Genomic DNA, 20,215 nt, shown 5'->3' with positions numbered 1-20,215 from the left:
TTTTTCTGTTTTAGATCAGGGACTAGATCTGTATTTGTTCTGTTAAGACTTTATTTATGTCAGGGACAGAAAGATTACTGTCTTGTCATAGATCAGGGAAACAGAGCAGGTAGGCAGTCATTCTGAAGAGACTATAAAAACATCCGTGGCACCACGTTAAAAATAAGGAGTTACGTAACGATTAAAAGGGTAGAACAAAAATGGGTAATAATTGTACAAAAAGTTCCCAAAATCCGCCGTTAACCGAATATGCGAAATACATGCAGTCACAGCGTGCTGATAATATTAAATACTACTCAAAATGGGTTAATAAGTATGAATTTGACGGTAAACTAGAAAAATCCTCACTTGTCAAACTTGTCAAATAGCTTAAAACCGATTCTAGAGGTCTGGTAAAGAAGCAACGTCAATTAGGAATTCCTCAGGCACACAGGTGGATTGAGGAAGTAAACCGAAGGGAACAAAAGAGTAATAATTCAAAAGCAATGTTTTTAGATAAGGAGGACAATAACTTAGTAATAGCATCAGCCCCTCCACCTCCTTTACCAGAATATGAGGCAAGTGAACAAATTAGTCCACCCCCACGATATCCTACTGTCACTGCGAGTAGAGACACTACAAAAGCAAAACCGTTTGTTAGAGATCCCGTCGAGACCAGGTCTCGAACATGGGCAGGAAACTCAAAAGGGGACATTGAGTTATATTAAATGGGTAGAAATTCATGATTTATGAGTGAAGAAGAAATATGCCCACTTATAGAAGTGCCTAATCCTCAGGCAGGGCAAGAAGGTAAGGACCCAACTATTCTAGTATATAGACCCTGGACTCCGGAAGACATCCGGAAAGCCACTGAGGGAATTCCCCATCCAAAAGTTAATTTTAGAAAGTTCTTAGAAGATTTGCAAGGAATGAGGCTGAGTTATAATTTAAACAGAGAAGAGGTAGTAAAAGTAGGCAGACAAATTTTGGGACCAGATTGGCACATGATTGGTGGCGACTGGAATCCCCGTGATATTGCGCTCAGGCCCCTCCCACATAGTAGCGCAGAATTGGACAACAGAGTAAAAGGTCTTACAGACTGAATCTCTGAGAAATGGAAGCCTAGGGCAGACTGGACTTGCATTAATCAATGCATCCAACAGGAAGGTGAAACTGTTGACTGATATTATGTCAGACTATTATAATGTTTTAATAACCATTGTGGAATGCAGGTTCCTGAAGATCAGACACATGATTCCCCATATGAGCAGCAGTTAAAGAATGCATTTTTGAAAGGCAGTATTGCACCTATAAGCAGCTTTATTACAAAACACATGGTAGATCATCGTACAAGCAGGTTACAGTCATTGCTTGAATATGCTAGACATGCCGAAAGGCATTTTTATAGCAAAAAGAAAAAGAAAGCCCAAGTATTTTCTGTAGAAGATGGAGCAGAAGTATATGTAGTACAGTCCAGGAAAAAGGGCAAGAAAAATGCCCAGGGGAACAAACAATCTGATCAACAATCAGAGGACTTTGAAGGGCGAAAGAAAAGGGTGAATGTTTTAAATGCGGTAAGAAAGGACACTTGGCAAGGGATTGCAAGAAAAACAAGAAGGCAACCACGGAGGATAAGGAGGGTGAGGACTGACTATATGATAGTCAGGAATCACTAGAAGGGGATAGCGGAGAAAGGACAAATGAGTATGTGATAGAGGGAGTAGAGAATGTGACAGAAGAAAAAGAGGAAGTGCAAGAAGTCACGGATAGTGAAGAAAATGAAATATTGGATTTGGCTTTATTGAGCTTAGAGCTCTATTTAGCAGACACAAAACCAGAAGTTACACTCCTGGTAGAAGGGAGGGAAGTCAGATTCTTGTGTGACTCAGGGGCATCACGGACCCTGGTACATCCCTCCAAACTGCCAGGGAATTCAGAGTCACCTGATTACATATTAGTGAAAGCAGCTAATGGACAGCTGTATCGGGAGCCCCTCTCCCATAATATTGTGATAACTGATCCTGTTTCAGGATTGACCCAGAAAAGCAAAATTGTTGTATCTGCAAAATGCCCAGTAAACCTCTTGGGCAGAGACCTTATGCAGTTATTTGGTATAGCAGTAGTTCCGACTATGCAGGGTATGGAAGCACGGCGACAAATTGATACCTTTGCAGTGCAATCGGAGGGTAAAATGTTTTATTGGTACAGCCAGGACTTGATTACAACTGGTCCAGGGGCGGTGACCGAGGAGTTGATGAACATAGCCGTCAGCAAGTTCCCCTCCCTTGACATTGATAAACAGCATTTGTTGCACTGTACTCTGTATTATTGTAATACACCAGGACCTGATAAGGAATATGAGCAAGAATTGTTTAGAAATCGTGCAAACAGATTGGTGTTACGCAATCTGTACTGGGACACAGAAGGGAACAGTGTAGTCAGCTGTTCATTGCCCCAGGAGTTCTTTGCACTTTATAAATCTAATTGATTACCACATGTTAGCTTAACTAAGGACAAGAATGTAAAATGGGTAGACTTATGAGAGAAAGTCACGAGATGGGAAAAACAGTCAGAGTTAGAACTGTCAGAACAAGGAATACAAATGCAGAAGTTGAATTGGATAACTCAGACCTACCCAGCTGTACACTTGCAGTCTAGCAAGGACAGCTGATTGGCACTCCTATTGAAGGAGGAAGAGAATGCCTTACAAAATATACCAGAAAATCTCTGGTCGACAGGAAAATCAGATGTAGGACTTATTCGTACAGCAGGACCAGTTACTATTATGCCAAAGTCAGCATTTAGACCACAAAAGAGACAGTATCCCTTAAGAAAAGATGCAGAGGCAGGAATCAAACCTATTATAGCAGCTTTACTTAAGGAAGGGGTGCTGGTGGAAGCTCCTGATTCACCATGTAACACACCCTTATTTCCTGTTAAGAAAGCGAATGGAGAGTGGCGTATGGTCCAAGATTTACAAGCTGTAAATGACGCAGTAATACCAAGGGCACCTACGGTGCCAGACCCCCACACCCTGTTGAATGATTTAAAACCTCAACAGAAATATTTTTCTGTGGTAGATATCAGCAATTCATTCTTTTCTATACCGATACACCCTGACAGCCAGCATTGGTTTGCATTCACATTTCAGGGGAAAAGGTATATATATACGCAACTACCACAGGGGTATTGTGAAAGGCCAGCAATATTCTCACAAGAAATGGCAAGCAACTTGGCGGGATTTACCCCATCAAGAGGTAGTCAGATTTTCTTTATGTTGACGATATCCTGCTGGCGTCCCCCACCCAGCAAGACTGTAAAGAAGATACCATAGCTCTATTACAATTTTTAGCCACTGAAGGACATAAAGTAAACAAAAATAAACTGCAGCTTTGGAAAAAAACAAGTTAAATACCTAGGATATGTAATATCCAAGGAAGGTAGGACATTAGATGAGGACAGAAAAATAGCGATTTTGCAAGCACCAAAACCCACTACCAAGAAGGAAATTATGTCCTTCCTGGGTACGAGTAATTTTTGTCAAAGTTGGATTCCAAACAATGCCTTGGAATTTGCACCGTTGACTAACCTGATTCATAAAAAGCCTATGGCAGCACAGGATCTATTACAATGGACACCAGAAGCAGACTCTGCTTTCTGCAAACTGAAACAGTTAATAGCGTCCTCATTAGTTTTGAGATTACCAAACTATCATAAACGTTTTTTCCAAACTGTAGATTGTAAGCAAGGTTATATGACATCAGTGTTAACACAGCAGCATGGGGACAAACAATGCCCTATTGCTTATTATTCATCACAACTGGACCCAGTGGCACAGTCTTTACCTCACTGTGTACAAGCAGTAGTTGGAGCTGCAATGGCAGTACAGGCTTCGGCCTCAGTAGTGTTGTTCCACCCTCTCACATTGAGAGTGCCTCATGCAGTCACGATTATTTTACTACAAGAAAAGGTAGCATATCTTTCCCCTGCTAGGCATCTTTCCTGTATGACTATATTGTTGAGCCAACCTCATATGACAATTGAATGATGTACGACTTTGAACCCTTCTACCTTGCTCCCAACCCCTGCAGATGGCACACCACACAGCTGCCTGCAGGTGACACTGCCTAGAAAAGATCTTACGGATGTTCCCTTGGATGATGCCGAGGTGACATACTACGTGGACGGCTCATGCAAAAGGGGTCCTGCAGGACAGAACCTAGTAGGATATGCAGTAGTTTCTGATACTGACATTATAGAACCGAAATCTTTACCACATAGTTTATCTGCACAGGCAGTAGAATTGATTGCCTTGACACTGGCATGTACCTTAGCAATGGGTAAATGTGTGAACATTTTTACTGACAGCCAGTATGCTTTTTCTACTGTACATGTTTTTGCGCAACAGTGGAAAAATCGAGGTATGATAACATCTACTGGCAAACCAATCAATCATGCACAGTTTATTTTAGATCTTTTAGAATCTATTCAGTTACCTCAGAAAGTAGCTATTTGTAAATGCACAGCTCATACCAAGCAACAGGACAGGATTTCAAAAGGTAATGCGAGAGCTGATACAGCTGCAAAGCAGGCAGCTTCAGAAGTATTTCTTTTGAATGAGGAACTACAACCCTCTGAGATTTTAGACTTAGAAATGTTAAAGACAATGCAAACACTGGTTGGGAGGGTGGCTTAAAGGCTAAGGTGCTTGCCTTGCAAACACAACATGCAGGGTTTGAGTCTCACAAGGGATAATTGGCTAAGCTTAAAATGGCTCGCAAGGGCAGTTAGCTTAGTACTAAAACTATGAACTATGAACTGAAAAACAAAGATGGGTAAAACGAGGAGCAATTCTCGAAAAGGGGCTGTACATCTCTAAAGAAGGAAAACCGATATTGCTGTCTAATTTGTTTAGATATGCAGCTTTGTTGAGCCATGGGCAGTGCCATGTCTCAACAGGGGGGATGGTACAGCTGGTGAACCAAGTGTTCACGATGTACGGATTTACAAACTACTCTAAAAAATTTTGTTCATTATGACACATCTGTAATAAACATCATGCACAAGGGGCGTTAAAGCCCAAGCAAGGGAGTTTCCCTACACCACCGTATCCATTTCATACTATTTGTATGGATTTAATAGAGTTGAATAAATGTGAAAATAAGAAGTATTGTCTTGTCATTGTAGATATGTTTTCCAGATGGGTGGAAGCCTTTCCAACTAAAAATCCAGATGCTATGACGGTGGCCAAAGTTCTTGTTAAAGATATCATCCCTAGATTCGGCATTCCGGAAATGATCTACAGTGACAATGGCACAAACTTCATGAATCAGACCATACAGCAGTTAAGTAAACATTTTTGTATTTCTCTAAAGAAGCATTGTGCGTATCACCTGCAATCAGCAGGGCTAGTAGAGAGGCATAATGGGATTTTAAAGAGTAAGCTAAGAAAATTAATAACAGAAACACAGAGAAACTGGGTGTACTGTCTGCCCCTGGCACTGTTGAGCATGAGAACTGTTCCAAATGCAAAAGGATTGACTTCTTTTGAAAAGCTCTTTGGAAGGGCTTACTATATACCTCAGTGGAAATCTCTCATGCCCGCGGACCAGGAAGCTGACAGTACATTAGCAGAGTATATGCATAATTTGTTAAATTCTAAACATTTGTTGCAGTTAAATTCTGTTTCAGATAAAGAACGAACCAGACCGTCAGAAGTGGCAGTGCCCCCTTGAGCGTGGATCTGGCTGAAGATAGTTAAGAAGAAAAATTAGGCATCTCCAAAGTGGGAAGGTCCATATCAAGTGCTTTTATCAACACCCACTGCAGTCAAAATTGCAGAGCGTGCCTCCTGGATCCACTTGACGCACTGTAAATTAGTTAAAAACTTTGAACTGGACAAAAATCTTGTTACATGCCAAGAGCAAAAATGATAAGAGTCCAGAAGAAACAGGAATGCAGAACAACCCTTTCCTCAGAAGTATTGCATAATCATCCTGTTAACTGTATTAGTGACAATAATCTTTTTGTTGTGGCCTTTTCTTTTCCCAGCCACGCAGACTGAACTGAATAAATGTGAAGTGTTACTCATAAACTGGCATCCAAACTTTAACACTTACCAGGCAATTAAATAAGTGTATGCTGAGACTTTCAATGTTTCAAATTGCTGGATTTGCACAGCTTTGCCGACAGCATACGGGGGGTTATTAATGACTACAGTCCCCCTAGGGGTCAATGAGACCTGGGAGAACTTGATTTATGATACTTCAACCATTACAGCACAAGATAAAATAGTATTACACTTGTCTGTTCCACAAAAAGGAACTGTATGTTTTTATAAAAATGATACTGTTCAGGTGGGATGGAGCAATTGCAATGTGACTGTTCCTTATAGATGTTACACTAAAAGTAACAAAGTAGATCTTTATTGTAATACAAACTATGATTCATTTCTTGGGTTGATGCACAAAACACTTGATGAAGTAAAACATAATTCTGTTCTTTATAAACAGCTGTCTATAATTGATAGAAAAATGTTTCATGCAGGGCGAGTGTATATTCATAGCAAGGTTACTACTAAAGTAGAGGATTGTTATTTTGTGTGTGAAAGAAAGGCATACAAATGGTTACCTGAGAATTGGTCCGGCAGTTGTTTTTTGGGTTACCTGGTTCCGGCCATATGATACACTGCAGTTTGACCTCATGGGAAAATTCAAAATGTCCGAGAAGTCATCAAAAAACCTGTAAATCCAGTGGGACAAATCGATGCGCGTTGGAAAGACCATCACTCTCTAGGCAAAGGACTGACACACATGGACTTGAGTGATAGCATTATATCGTGGGCAGGCATATTACCAGCATATGGAGCAGTGAAATCGATCTGGGAGCTGAGAAAACTGTCAAAACTTCTCGAAGTAATGAGCAACGCAACTTTTTCTGCTCTCGAATTGGTGACTGATGAACTGAATGCTATGAGAACTGTAGTGCTCCAAAGCCGCAAGGCTCTCGACTTCACCCTAGTGGCGAGAGGTGGTACGTGCGCTTTAATCTAAGAAGAATGCTGTTTGTATATTCCTGACCATAAACACAAGATAGACAATCATCTTGAGGTAATTCAGCAAGTGTCAGCCATGACCAAACCAGGCCCAAACCCACTGATGGACTTTTTCCAGAAATGGTTTGGGGGTGGGGTACCATCCTAATGAACATCCTGATTGCCATTTGTGTAGGTATGCTCCTACTGAGAGTATGTGTTTGTTGTGATATCCCCTGCATGAAAAGACTGATTAAAGACCTTATAGACATGTCAGTTTCTGAAACCTTATATCAAAGTACTGAGTTTGAAGAACTGTTAAAAGACTAAAAAGCTTTCATAAGTCTAAACTGAATGACTCTCTTAACTGCAAATCCTGAGTGGAAGAGGTTAGGAGAAGAAAACAAACTGTTTATGCTTATTTTGAAAGTAGAATACAAGTATTAATGGGGGGAAATGTTAGAAAAATATGTATTAATGTGTGTATTAGCAATATGCTTAGTGCATTTAGAAGCTTTAATAAGAGTTAACACATTTATTCTATTTCATACTGCATAAATCTGTACAAACTGCAGTTGTTATCTGACCTTGTACTGTTAGCTAAAATCTTGCTTGTGCCTTGGAAATTTACTGAGAAGCAGGTGATTTTCTGCTTGCGTTAGGAAAATAATGAATAGAACAATACTACTTGTATGAAACTTAGACAAGAAGTTCCGCTGTGCCATGAGAAAATACACAGCTGTAGAAGTTACAGATAATTAGTACAAAGCCTGCTTGAAAATATGAACTGCAATCAGCATTTGCTTGTATCTGTATTAGAAAAGTACCTTGAAAAGTAACATTGTACAATAGATGCTTGTAAACAGATTAATAGTCACCAAGGCCAGGTTGTTTTTCTGAAAAGTTTCTCACAAATCTAGTCATGTCAGCAGAAAATCTGAAGTAACATCTGCTGTAGAACAATGCTAAAAGTTGTGTTTGATTACGTCAGCTTAGAAGGCCATGTCTTGTAAAATAGTATAAGAATGAACATACTTCCTGTTAGTAGTTAGACAAATCCTTGTATTTGCATGTTTTTGTCTCCTTGCTGCAAGTAAATTAAAGTGCCTTAACTGAACCTTACGTATATTGGTCTTTGAAGTTTTTTCCTTTGACAGAGTCCAATTGTGCATCCCTAGACTTGGAGAAAATATATGACAAGGTCCCAGGAAAGCTGATTTGGGCAGTCATGTGATGGTTCAATGTCCCAGAAACATTGGTATAATTACTGCAGGCTATGTACAAGGACCCAATGACTCAAGTATGAACCATGTTCATTCTCACAGAGAGTTCCCAGTAGGACTGGGTGTGCATCAGGGTTCAGCTCTGAGCATACTGATGTTTATAGTGGTGATGGATGACATTAGCAAACAGGTAAGGGGGACAGATCAACAAAGTTGCTATATGCAAATGATGTGGCATCACAGGCAGCCTCTGAGCAAGAACTTCAGCAAAGGATAGGGGAATGAAATGCAAAACTGAAAGCACATGGAATGAATAGGGGAATGAAATGCAAAAGTGAAAGCACATGGGATGAATAGGGGAATGAAATGCAAAAGTGAAAGCACATGGGATGAATAGGGGAATGAAATGCAAAATTGAAGGCACATGGGATGAAATTGAGTATAGATAAGAAAGTTGTAATGGCAGCAAGTCAAGGAAATCAAAAGAAGCTAAGAAATGAGATAGAAGGGAAGATAATGGAACAGGTTAACAGCTTCAAATATCTGGGAGGGATGGTTGAAGAGAAGGGAAGCCTGAATGAGGAGGTCAAGGCTGAGACAAATGGTAGGATGCACATTGTGGGACAGACAAAAAAAATGAGGACATCAGAGCAGAAGCCAAAGTAGCTCTAACTGCACAGAAGGAGAAAGAGAACAAATCACTGTGGTCTGGACACATGAACAGGAAAAGTAAAATGATAACCTGGTGAGGAAGATTTGGGACAGACAGGAAGAAGGCAAGAGGAAATGAGGGCATCCAACAAAGATGTGGATGGATTATGTAAAAGAAGTCCTACAACAGTCAAGCATGAGTGTCAAAGAAAGTAGGAGAGTGGCATTGAATTGATGAAGATGATGAAGTCAAATAGAAATAAAAGGGTAAGGAATTTGCTATTAAGAAAAAAATAAATACTAATGTTCACAACAATGTAGAATTTGGCATTATACCCCAATCTGCATAATAGTTTATTACTTGAAAAGCAAATAAGACTATGGGTTACAAAGGAACATGATTATGGCAGCAGTGGTATAAATTAATGACTTGCATTGATCAAGTACACACCTGAATATAACATTTATAGTACTACATTTCCATACTTAATTTCATTTGGTGTTTTCTGGATATGTCTATAGCACCCTGATATTTCGCTGTTTTGCAGTGCCTGATGTTCTAAGTCTAAGGAAGCAAAACGTATACTACAGAAAAGACAAGTAGAATCTACATACTGTATACACACACACACACATACACACACACACACACACACACACACACACACACACACACACACACACTCACACAAAATACTTTAAAGATACTGTACAGCTACCATTACAGATTGGTTTAGTGAAGTGTGCTCTATAACTTACAACAGAGTTCCTACCCATCCATTTTTTGTAGTATCTGCTTTGTACAGTTCAGGGTCGCATGGAGCTATACAAGACATCAGTCCATGATATAACACATGCACAATAACACCAGTCACAGAGCTAGGGACAAACTAGAACACTACTAGTTCATCTATCCACATCATTGGGATGTGAGCATGGGGCAAGCAAAATTCTCATAGAAGTTTCTGTGAAGTATAAATGATAACTGATGTACAGCTATTCTAGCCACAGCAGACATAGTTAAGAAACTGTTAGAAAAAAAATGTGTTCTCAAGAAATAAACACTGCACCAATTAGGGGTCACACTCAGGTTTATGTTGCTTGAAAGTCCTGAGCATTTCTGAGGGTCTAGAACTCTTTATGTTTTAATCTTTTCATTCCATATGCTAGTTTCAACATAAATGAAATTATTTGAGATGAACAGTGTTCTTATCTACTATTATGAGGAGCATGCCAGTTTGTATACATTGTATAGCTACAGCTAAGAATATTTTACTTAAAACTTTAAAGCACAGTGCAAGAGTCATTGAATGAAAAAGATAACAGTGCGCAATTGTGATGCATGATCGCTTATGTAAAATGAACCCCTTTGGATATGTGCTATGTATCTCAGTCAAAAGGATAGAAAAGGCTTAAGTAATGTATTACATGATTATCATAATTGGGGATTATTAGCATATCTGGTAGTGCAGAGGAAGTAAACAATTTGCCATAATATATAAAAAATTAACAGTTTCAGCACTCCTCTCAAGCCATGTTATATCTGGTTCTGTAATATAGCAGGATAAAGACATGAATATGACCCTGATAAATACAGCTCAATTAGCAACTTGGGTACTGAAAGAGTTGGGTAGGGGGGCCTAAGCTGACTTACCTATCTATGGGGAAGGGTGTCGGTGGTCCCCATCAGCTGATTTCTTCCCATAGAAACGGAAACTTGTTTCATGCAACCAGTGGCTGTATGACTATGGAAGTGGGCTTAGTGATCCCAAACTGCTAAAGGTAGCCCTCATGAGAAGATAATAAAATGCCTCTGTGATGATGCAGGTGCCCACATCAGCAGCCAGGGCTAAGGTTAGGACCATAATAGAAATATCTCTCATAGCTGTCTGTATGACAGCTGTGTCATGAACTGCTCTCACACCAACAATTGGGAATGAATGAGCAAGGTTGGCAGCTTGATGGTTGACAGGCACAGAGTCAGAAAAAACAATGCAGATAAAAAAGTATTATGTGTCCTTCTATTTTTACTGAAATTATGTGTTCATCTAGTATGTACTTTTCTTAAAAACCTATATTTTCACGAGTGTATTTGCACTGGACCATGAGTACGGCATCAATGACTATATGTAGGACTACCAGTAACATATTCTGTGATTTCTAAGTAAACTGGATAGTCATAGCAAATGTGCATCTTGGAATAAAATTCCACAAAGTACATATATGTCAGAAATATCAAAACTAGATGGGTCATACACTCCCTCCATTAGTGATTACCACATCAGTGTCTGTATCAGCAGTATATAACCTGTCTGTCGCCCGTCTTGTTTCCAATTAAAGATGAGCAGGTGGGGTAGTTCGTTTATATGCTTTATTACACAGAAACACATCAGGATGGATAGCAGCAGTACAAAATATAAATGAACTGATTGACAGACTACACAGACATGCATCTTTACATCTCAACAGCTTACTACAAAATGGCAGTCAGGCTCGCACATGCTCAGTATTTATACACTTGTGCAAGCCCCTAGAAAGATTCTTAAAGGTATACATACATATTAATCTACATCCTCCCTTTTTAATGAATTTCCCACAATATAATGACATTTGAAAAGAAACATGCAATGGTATAGACAATAAGAAGTAAACACAACATTCATGTCCTTATGTCCAAGTTGCCATGTATCTGGAAAATGATCTGGAAATGCGACCTGACCTAGTGATACAGCAGTCAGAACTGGGTTTAGCAAAAGTGACAGTCATTGGTGAACAACTTGCTTTAGGAGTTTCAACATTCTTCTCAGGAACAAGGATACTTACTAGAACATCCTCTGGAACTGGAAAGCTGGATAACTCACTGTGAGATATACAGTCTTTATTGCAGTATGATACTGCAATACAGGCTCGGACACTGAGAAAAATTTTTTCTGATTTCTCCTAAATTCTGCTCCCTGTGCTTTCACAATGTATGATCTCATCCCAGACATACACTTTTCATGACACCAATCTAATCAAAACCTTTGGATGTCTGCATCTTCACTATCTCCCGTTCTCGTAATGGATTGAGTGGTTTGCTGGTCTTATCATAACAGAACTTCTGGAATGAGCGCTTCTTTAACAGATTGGCTTCACTGATCTGTTGTTCTTGACACATGGAACCAATAATGAACTACTAATTGGTAGTGTGGTTCTGGTTTGTCTCAACAGAAGTCTCTGTGCAGGAGAACCAAGATGTTTATCACAAGGAACATTTCTGAAATTCAAGAGATTCAAGACAACATCACTATTGTCTCACTTCGACTTCTCTAGTAATTGTTTCACACTTTGAAATGCATGTTCTGCCAAACCGTTTCACTGCGGGTACTCAGGGCGACTTGTAGCATGATAAAGTCCCACTCATCAGCAAATTGTTTGAACTGCTGGTTTGTAAACTGTGTACCATTGTCAGAAATAAATTTGTGTAGACTCAACCATGGTAGTCCAAGAATGTGGTTTAGCTGAAGTGGTTCTTTCTGTTGATGTGGCTTTGTACTATTACATACAGAATAGATGAAAGTACTCACTCAATATCCTGTGACACAGAAGGACAAAATACTAGGTCTCTCACCCTGCTTTTGGTAGAATCAGTTTCTGGGTGGCCAAGATGCAAAATAGCAATATACTCTTGTTGCAAGGACTTTGGAACAATTACTTTTGGACCTTTCATCATGATACCATTGTCAAACAAAATCTCATCTCTGTATGGAAAATATGGTTGCACTTCCAGTGGTAAACAAGATTGCTTTGATGGCCATCCACGACTGATAAAGTAGTTGAGCTTCTGAAGTATTGGATCCGAGGCTGTATGACTTCTAAGCTCATCAAGATGTGTGAAAGAAAAATTTCTCACTTCCATAACTTTAAAATCAATTTTCTCATTTTCATGCTGTTCAGTGGTATTTCTGGGTGAGCTGGATAAAGTATCAGCAAGATAAAGAAGATTGCCTTTTGTGTAGACAAGATTGAAATTATACTTTTGCAATATGAGCATCATGCGTTGCAATCTGGCAGGAGCTGTATGCATAGGCTTTCTCAAAATAGTGACTAGAGGATGATGATCTGTTTCAATTTGGATATGCCGACCATAAATACAATCATGGAACTTTGAACACGCAAACAATATTGCCAAGAGTTCTTTCTCTACCTGAGCATAGTGCATTTCAGTTTGGGTTAGAGTTCTGGATGCATAAGCTACTGGTCTACCCTCTTGAAGAATGACTGCACCAAGACCAAATTTCAAAGCATCACAAGAAAGTGTAACTGTTTTGTGAACATCATAGTAGCTGAGAGTTGATGGACTGGCAATTCTCTGTTTCAGGACATCAAATGCTCTCTGGTTTTGTTCTAACCATGACCAAGATACATCTCTGTGTGTCAGCTCTCTAAGCAGTGCTGAAAGTTGGCTCAAGTCTGGAATGAACTTGCCTAGGTAGTTAACCATGCCAAAAAATGTTGTAAGGTTTCATTGTCTGAAGCTGGCATCTCGAGAATCGCTGTTTGCTTGGAAGGATCTGGTCGTAAGCCTGAACTGGTAAACAAGTGACCAACATAAGTAACTTCTCGTAGCCTGAACTTGCACTTCTGAGAATTCAGCTTAAGATTCACTTCACGTGACTTTCCAGAAATTTCTTGAGGTTTCTGTCATGCTCAGCTTCACCATTACCTCCTACTAGAATAACATCTACTGTAATAGCACACAGATACTCAGAAAAAAATTTGTTCTTTTGCACGCTGGAAGACTTCACTGGCAGACTTTATCCCAAATGGCATTCTCAAAAATCTATACCTGCCAAAAGTAGTACTGAAAGGTTAGCAATGAGGATTTTCTGTCAAGCAAAATTTGCCAAAATGAACTCTTTGCATCCAAAACAGAAAAAGCAGTGGCACTTGGCATAACAGCAGCGACTTCTTCAACTGTACACATTGGACGATGAGGTCTTTTCAGTGCTTTGTTCAAATCTCATGGATCAATACATATTCTGAAATCATCTGAGCTTTTCTTATGAGACACGACCATGGAAGATACCAATTCAGTAGATATTTTATCTAGCTCAGTCTTGACTCTGTTCTGCATAGCTACTGGAACTTTTCAGGCTAGCCTGACAATTAGACTGACTTCAGAGTATAAATTTATGGAGTACACAACTGGGAGTTTTCCTAGTTTGTCTTTGAAAAGATCAGCATAGGTAAAAAAATAGACTGGGCGAAATTAAAACAGTGGTCTTTTAAGCTTACATGGTGAACTTCCTTATTAAATGAAAGCAGTCCCGGTTTCAAACTGTTTCTGAGGCCTGATAATGATTGTACGTGCCTTTTGATCACATAAACTTGTAAGTCATAGCTCTTCACAGCAGAGTAACATGAAAGCACTATTGAACCTTTGGTTTGAATTTCTTGACCACCATGAGCAACAAGCTTCGCACACTTTGCTAAATCAAGCTTCACACCAGCACATACTTTAGCAAATGTTTCTGTTACATAACATTGCACTTTAAACCTGTCATCTTTGAGCTCTATGGGTCTTCCATGTATCCAAACAGTACAAAATAGTCAATTTGTTGCTCATAAATCTACTGCACTGACTGTTTCATTAAGCACAGACACACCATCAACATGAAAAGTAGATCACAGCTTTCTAATCAATCAGCTTGTCTTTTTGAATGTTCTCTTTTAATAAAACAGTGCCCCTTATTTGATTTGCAAAACCTTTTGAAATGATTCCACTTATTGCAGTTGTGACATTGTTGACCAATAGCTAAGCATTTTTCCTTTTGGGCTCATGATTTGCATCACAATTACAACAGTTGACTATGAAGCTATGTATAGGCACATTCTGTGCGTTTGCTGTCTCACTCTGAGACTGTGCGCGCTCTGGAATTTGCTAGAAAAGTGACTGTTGCAGGGCTTACAGTTGCTGCCATTTGCTTGGGCCTGTTTCCTTTAACCACATCCTGCATACTATTAACATGAGCACGAGAAGATACTGGAAGCATGCATCTCTCATTTGTAAGCATATTTGTGTGTTTTTCTGTGAGCTCATATACGTGACAAATCTCAATGCCTTATTCAAAGTTAAATCACTGTCACAAAGCAAAAACTTTCTCAGAGCATCACCTTTAATACCACACACTAGACTGTCTTTTATCAACTCATCCATTAAATCACCAAATCTGCACATCTTAGCTTTGAGAAACAAAGCTGTTATGTTTGCTGCAAAAGTTTCCCCAGACTTTTAATCTCGTGTAAAATAAGTGCCTTTCCATTGTAATATTAATTTGGGGGTTACACATTTCTCTAAATTTACATTTTAAGCAATGGGGATCTTCCCTTGACTCAGACAGTGCCACTATATGATGGTTCCCCCTCCCCTACAAACATAGCAGGTGCATACACAAATAAACGCTCCCTTTCTGTAGCATCTGAACCAACTAAATTAAGCAGAATAAATGCCTTTGTATGCCATCTTTATCAGAAAATGCAGCTTGTATGAAAATATCATACTCTTGCTCAAACACTCTCCAATTCTCTGCAACATTAGTCTCAAATACAAGTGGAGCTGGTTTTCAAAATCCATCTGCCATGCCAACAAAGTATGCTCAAACACACTGAAAATGGCCCTTGTAATTATGTATGAACATGCACACATAGCCAGTACTTGCAATAACATTCAAATACACAATAAACTCTTCAAAATACTGTACTTTGCGAAATATGCTTGGAAATGGCTGTATTTTGCAAAATAACTGAACTGTAATACTGCACAATCATGCAAACTCTCTGTATACTTTGCATATCTTGAATAGCTTCAATTAATGCAAAAAAAGTAAGTGCTATAAGCTACTTCGAAAAAAATGCATTTGTTTTCCTTATTTTATTCATTTTATGCAATTTGGACTTTATTTCAAACATTTTCTGCAGTTATTCTAATATTTTTTCAATATGTCGCAGTTTCAGACATTTCTTTTACTTAAAAAAAATGTTTAGAGCATTCTGAGTGCTTCATTTTATATTTTGCAAATAAGAAACCATTTAAGTAAGCTTTGATACCTGAAATACATTTCTGATCTGTTTTTTTTTTGTTTTTTTTTTGAGAATTAAACATGCAGTGGGGATGATCCACGCCTCTATATTCCTCCACCTTTAACTGAGTGCCTTCTTGGTCCTGAATCTGAATTTCTGGTTCCCTTTCTGACATCATGTTGCTCATCTTGTTTCCCATTAAAGATGAACAGGTGGGGTAGTTCATTTATATGATTTATTACACAGAAACACATCAGGATGGATAACAGCAGTGCAAAATATAAATGAACTGATTAACTGACAGACTACACAGACATGCATGCTCACATCTCTACAGCTTACTACAAAATGGCAGTCAGGCTCATACGTGCTCAGTATTTATACACTTGTGGAAGCCCCTATAAACCTTCTTAAAGGTATACAAACCAAGAATGTAGCTAGCTTCATAGTGCAGAGGGATAAGTCATGACTATGTCACAGGAGACCAGAGTTTGACTAGCAGCTCAGGTACCTGTAGGAGATGGCCAGAGAGGATAGGCATGAGTAGCCACTATCAGTTCACCTATCCTGGAGAGATGGAAGGGGGTCTGCCTTGCTACATGGGTGACACTTAGTGGGAGCACCTGTTGTGAAGTTCCAAACCAGCTAAAATCCCATTAATGCACTTGCACTAATCATCTGAGAGGAAAGAAGAAAACAGAGGTGTACCTCTCCTTGGGAAGTAGTAATGGGTTTGAAGGAGTCATTGAGGGGAAAGTAGGGTAATTCCATAGAAAGAGGGTAAGCCAACACTAACAAGCTGATGAGGGGGTTCCCAGGAAGGAAGGAATGAGCCTTAGGGCTCTCACCTAGCCTAGGAATACCTCACTCCCATTCTGCAAAAAAAAAAAAAAAAAAATGGGCCACCTGGCCAAAGGCAGAGGAGCAAAAAAAAAAAAAAGAAACAAAGAAGTTAGTTAGCTGGAATAAATGTACTAAACCAAGTGATAACTAAAATAAATATACTAACCAGAAGCATTTCCAGCACTGAACCCTGTGGCTTTCCACTGTTTACAGACTCTTATGCTGATAGTTCCCCTCTCACAGCCACTCTGCATATGATTAGACAGCTAGATCCCAATCCATGCCACCATTCCGGGAACCACTTCAGCACCAGATAAATTTCCAACTCTAAGGAGGTAGAGTGTCAAAGGTCTTGCTATGTAGTCCAGGTATACCACAATTAAAGGAGTCCTCTTATCTATTTCACTAGTGACCCCATAGAAGTGAATGAAGCTAGGGCCATACCACCTACCAATGGCCAGGAATTTGACTGCTCTGCCACAAACCTATCTATAATTACCCAGATTCTACCTAAGAAGACATATTTGAAGTGTATAAGTTAAACTAATTATGTACTGGAATAGAATTCAAGATATTTAAGTTTAAGACATATATGAAAAGACCTAAAGGAAATCTAGCTGACCAACAAAATTAAGGCTACTAAATATAACTATATGTCAATGCCAGCTAAAAGTCTTGTATTTAAAGTTTGAGACATTGCACACATGTTTAAAGAACAGCAAATTACAGCTTGTTTCCTTTGCTCTTATTAGGTTAAATTAAAAGGGCAATGAAAAAGAGAAAACAATGTTCAAGCTCTCTGTCATAGCCATTATAAAAGTATCAAAACGTTTAACTGCATTTATTAAACATGAAGAATTATACAGGTATTATTTAAATATGTCAAACGGTTTAAAATTAGTTGTTTTTTCTGGAAGATCATTCTGATGTTATCTAACTTCATATAACTCTTAACATCTCCCTCTTGTTTTCATTCATCAAGAAATCGGACTACAGAAAGTAAAGACGAAGCCTTTACGTACATACGCTATGTAGCAAGGATGAAAAGCATGGAAATACTAAAATCAGATTTTATGACATCCAAGAATAAATTTTAGAAAGAAAATAGAAATTTCATGCGTTTGATTTTTTTTCCAAATGCCCTTTTCTCAGAAAGCGTACACAGTATTGCAACACTAGCACACTGTCAGTGTTTGACGCAGGTGGCATTCTTGCCTTTGATGTGGGAAGATCAAAAGGCTGTTGATTCTAGCCTCATACCAGGTGTGCATATTCATATTCCACTACTGATACTGCACTGCCGCATGCGTGGGGGATGGGCAGCACTTCTAAGGTACCATCTTTTAAAAGAGATTTTGAAACTAAGGTATTGCCTGCCTAAATGTATGCTATACCATGTGAATGCAAAGCACCCAATGCACATGTTGATGAAGAAATGGAGTGCAGCTTATTTATGACAACTACATTTACAGTCCTACAAACTTATATTCCATTACTTACAAGTTTATTTTTAATAATCTTTTTATTGGAACATCTTTTAACATTTTGACCTCCTGCATATCTACAAAACAAACAGCACCAGAAATACCCATTCTAAAGACTTAAATCTTGCTTGTGATATAAATAGGACCTGCTGGAGAGACAGGTACATATCCAAGAGTCTACCTCTCCCTAACCCAGTTCAAGTGTAACTTGGACAATTGGATGGGGAACAGGAAATTGATCCCTTGTTTGGCACTTATGTCTCTAATGGACACAGGTAGCCTGTAAATGGTTCACCTCCCAGGCCCCTACTTGTAAATGTTTCCTCTCCCAACCCCTTGCTTACACTTACTAAGGGTAAAAGATCTTGTCAGAGGTTTGGGATTCATGGCTAGGCTTAAAAAGGTCCTTGTGGTCATTAGCCTAGTAAATACTTATGAATCTATGTGACAGGTGAGAGTCAGTCAAGGATAGATCAGAAGGGTCAGGGCAGGAGGGTCAGTCTGGGTGCACATGTGGGAAGGTTGTGCTACACTGTGCTTTGGCCTTTTTGTTGGTGAGCAACAGATTTCCTGCCAAGGCCCCTTAAGTCAGGCAAGGTAGAGAACCATATACTCTTAAGAGTTATTGCACTAGACACTGAGAAGGTATTTCCTTTGGGGTTTTTTTTCTTCTTTTCCATCAGGTTTTCTTCTCTAATCAGGATAGTTCTACAGGGATGCATTTAAGATGCAGGATTAAAAAGGGTTGGCACTCAGTAGAGGGAAGGATACAGCTGTTTTCAGTCTTTATCAATGTGAAGGAGTACTGCAGTAGGTCATGAGAAACTTAGCTAGCATTCTTGTATGGTGATTGAGGTGTTTGCTGGCTGATTAATAAAGATATGGTGATATGGGGGGGGGGCAAGAGGTAGAGGGTCAAATATCAGAAGTGCAATCAGATTTTGTGTAGAGGCCTACAGTAACCCTCTTTAAATCCTGCATTGCACTTACCCTGTATTCTGTGTTATGATGATTTCTGCAATCTGGATGCCATATGCCTACAGTAGGGAGTGGGGGAATGAGGTGTAGTTGCCCAACTAAAATGGGGTTATCATGTGGAAGCAGAGTAATGCCCTCTCCTGAACAAAAAAAAAAAAAACGTATCTGTCCTTTTCAAAAGTCAAATGTAGGCTTATGTGAGCCATAAACAGAGACTTTCTGCAACAGTCACCACTGGATCTTTGCATTTACCTAATCACAATTTCCTCTATTTACTTGGCTTCTTGCACTCTATATTATTAATCTTCTCCAGTTTATCACAAGCTGATGGTCCACTACTTCTGTGACCCGCTGTCAGTTCCCCTATTTTTCACTATTTCACCCATGATACTGAGCCTACTGGAGCAGTTATTTGATATTACAATGCCAAAACTTTGATTACTTGAAGTAAAAGAAAAAAACTTGTAAATTGAAACTAATATAATGAAATCCTATAAAATGCTACTACCAACTACAGAGATAATGTAAATGCAATACAGAAACATTTTCTACACTTACAAACTGGTGTCGTAAACAGAAACAGTTGAATTACTTGAAAATTCTGTTACCTATAAATATACTACACATACACAAACACAAGCAACTACAGTATTGTTGCTGTTTAGTTGATCCCAACTTTTCATAACTTCAAGGACTGTATTATACCAGGTCTGTCTGTAAAAAAAAATGTTTCTTTTAGTTCTTGCAAATTTATGCTCGGTACTTTAGTAATACTACCCATCCATCTTTGCCTCAGTCTTCCCCTTCTTATACTGACTTTGATCTTTCTCACCATTAGTGTTTTCTTGAGTGAGTCCCATCTTTGCATTATGTGCCCAAAGTACTTGAGTTTTACTTTTACTATTAGGTTTTCCAGTGAACACTCTTGGTTTATTTCCTTAAGTATCAACTGATTTGGTCTT

Source organism: Protopterus annectens, chromosome 6.part0 (genome assembly GCF_019279795.1).
Source record: "Protopterus annectens isolate FY-2018-M chromosome 6.part0, PAN1.0, whole genome shotgun sequence".
NCBI lineage: Eukaryota > Metazoa > Chordata > Ceratodontiformes > Protopteridae > Protopterus > Protopterus annectens.
Note: the sequence above shows the minus strand (reverse complement) of the source record.